At 37.2% G+C, this 2,944-nt stretch overlaps 1 non-coding gene across 1 annotated transcript; it reads right to left on the reverse strand.

Annotated features, from left to right (window-relative positions):
* Positions 1 to 2,568: 2,568 nt before the first annotated feature.
* On the reverse strand, positions 2,569 to 2,674 carry LOC121205237 (small nucleolar RNA R71). Its single transcript, XR_005900322.1, has one exon. It is a non-coding gene; the product is annotated as a small nucleolar RNA R71 (small nucleolar RNA).
* Positions 2,675 to 2,944: the final 270 nt, after the last annotated feature.

Consider the following 2,944-nt stretch of genomic DNA (forward strand, 5'->3'; position numbering starts at 1 on the left):
GGGATACTATTAGATACAAGGGAAACTTGCACCCGAAGTGCCACATATATATAACCGAAGCTATCTCAATCTCGTATCACATATATTGCTCACACTTGAGCTATCAATGAGCCTACTCACACAAGCTATGGGTTAAGACGTAGCTACACGGTGCTACTCACACGAGCTGTCAAGTAATCGCAACACATGCCGGTATGCTCAGCCACTGGTCGGACATAGAGGACCAGCACCTGGATCATATAATCACAAATCACAATAACCCTTAATTGTAATAGCCCAATTTTAGCTAAGTCGAAATAGTGGTTTTGAAACCACAAATTTTATGTCAAAAAAATTATTTTATTATTATATTAATATTTACAGCATGATATTAGAGTTCTGTGAAAATTTCATGAAGAAATTTTACTGTTTAAATGCTTAATTTGGTAAAAAGAATTAAATCGCATAAGGCCTAAAATATGAGTCCTATTAGTTAAATGAACCAAATAGTTATTGGTAAACCGTAAATTATACATATTTTTACCCCATATTTAATGCATTTTATAGATGAATTCTCATTATAATTGGTGAATTCGATGCTCCTAATGCTTTAATTTCATGTTTTGTACTCAAGAGAGCACCAAGAGTCAAAATGAGCCAAAAACGAGCCAAAATGGGACAAAATGGACCAAATCGAGAAGATCGCAAGGCCTAAGCCTTGCCATACGGGTAGCTCACACGCCCGTGTCTTTCGAGGGTGTCGACCAAGGCTTTCACGATTCACACGGCCTAGCCATTGACCCACACGACCATGTACAATTTAACGGATCGAACACGGCCTGCCAATCACGTCACACTGCTGTGTCACATAGGCGTGTCCCTGCTGAGCCCAAGTTAAGTCCAATTCGAAAAAGGCGAATTTGAAGGGTTTCTAGACATTCCAAAGCCTATAAATACGCACTAGAGGAGGAGAAAAAGGGAGACAGAGAAGAGGGGTAAGGAATTACCCCAAAGAAGTCGATTGATCCATCTCAGAAGTCGGATTCATCATCAAGATTGAAGATCTCTCCTCAATTCCCCTTCAGGAGTTTTGGGTTTTTTTATGTTTTGTATTCTTTATTCTTCTGAGATGTTTTCTTATTTAGTTATGAGCTAAATCCCCTAAATAACTAAGGGGAATGAAACCTAAGACGAATCTTGTTCTTAATTATGTGTTCTTAATTCTTGTTTTGATATCCCAGGATACTAATTCAAGACACGCTCTTATTCAGAGGAGGAATAGACCTTGTCTAAGAGTACATTTGCCATAATTAAGCAGAGTTGATTGCACGCCTAGAAATAGGGTGACAAGATTTTATCGGATTAGGGTGAAACCTAATAAGGGGATCCATAGATCGAGTTAATCAACCTTAGAGTGTTAATTAGAGAAAATTCTCGGTTATTCAATCTAGGGATTAGACGTTATTAGTCTTGAATAGGGATAATAACATAACTTAGGGATCTCTACGGAACAAGTTGAATGAATAAATCGTCCGATTCGGAGCTAGAATAACAAGTAAAGTCTAGGTGGATTTTTCCTTAGGTATTGTCTCAAGTCAATCGATTTTCCCAAAAGTAATTCCCCAATTCTTTTCTTTATGCATTCTTAGTTTAAATAATTAGTTAATTAAAACAAACCCTTTTATTCTTAGGCTAGATAATAAAAAGATAGTTATTACTAGTACTTTTGGTTCCCTTGGGTACGATATCTTGATCTTGCCATTACTATACTATTGTTCGACAGGTGCGCTTGCCTTTTCATCGTGATAATAGTTAGTCTAGGTTTGATCTTCATTATAAATATTTATTATTTGTTACGAATCACGCGATCAAGTTTTTGGCGCCGTTGCCGGGGAACTGAAATATTAGGAGCACTAAATTTTTATTACTTTATCCATTTATTTTTCTCGCAATTTTATTTTATTTTATTATTTATTAATTTAATTTTTTCTCTCTCTTAGCAGCTTTTATAGTTTATGACTAGAAGAAACCCGTCAGGACCATTACTCTTTGATGAAGAAATCGATCGTACAATTCGCAAAAATGAAAGAAAAATAAGGCGTAGTTTACGTTACACAGAGAACGAGGGAGAAAACGATACTCAAACCCCAACCGACGAGATGGCTGAAAACCCAGGCGATCAGTTGCCTCCTGCAATTGCAGCTAACCAAAATCCTGCTTCACGTACTATGTATGACTATGCTAAACCTTCTTTAATAGGAACTGAGTCTAGTATAGTTAGACCTGCTATTGCTGCGAATAATTTCAAACTAAAACCTAACACAATTCAGATGATACAGCAGTTTGTTCAGTTTGATGGTTTGCAGGATGAGGATCCCAACACACACTTGGCGAATTTTCTTGAATTTTGCGATAAATTAAAAATCAATGGTGTTTCTGATGATGCCATTCATATTCGGTTATTTCACTTTTCACTGAGAAACAAAGCTAAACAGTGGTTGAACTCATTATCACAAGGGTCTATCACTACTTAGGAACAAATGACCGAGAAATTTTTACTAAAATATTTTTTGCCCGCTAAAACGGCTAAATTGCGTAATGGTATCTCTTCTTTTGTGCAGATGGATTTAGAAACACTTTACAATGCATGGGAGAGATACAAGGACTTACTGAGAAGGTGCCCTCACCACGGGTTACCGCTTTGGCTGCAAGTTCAAATGTTTTACAATGGTGTGAATCCCTCGACAAGACAAATGATTGACGCAGCTGCTGGCAGAACCATCAACAATAAAACACCGGAAGATGCCTATGAATTCATAGAGGAGATGTCACTGAACAACTATCAGTAGCAAGTTACGAGGACAAAGCCAACGAAAACAGCCGGCGTCTATAACATCGATTCAATCACCATGCTCTCTAATCAGGTAGAACTTCTCAATAAAAAGATTGATAGTTTTCTTGGTTC

This window comes from Gossypium hirsutum, chromosome A08, assembly GCF_007990345.1.
Source record: "Gossypium hirsutum isolate 1008001.06 chromosome A08, Gossypium_hirsutum_v2.1, whole genome shotgun sequence".
Lineage (NCBI taxonomy): Eukaryota > Viridiplantae > Streptophyta > Magnoliopsida > Malvales > Malvaceae > Gossypium > Gossypium hirsutum.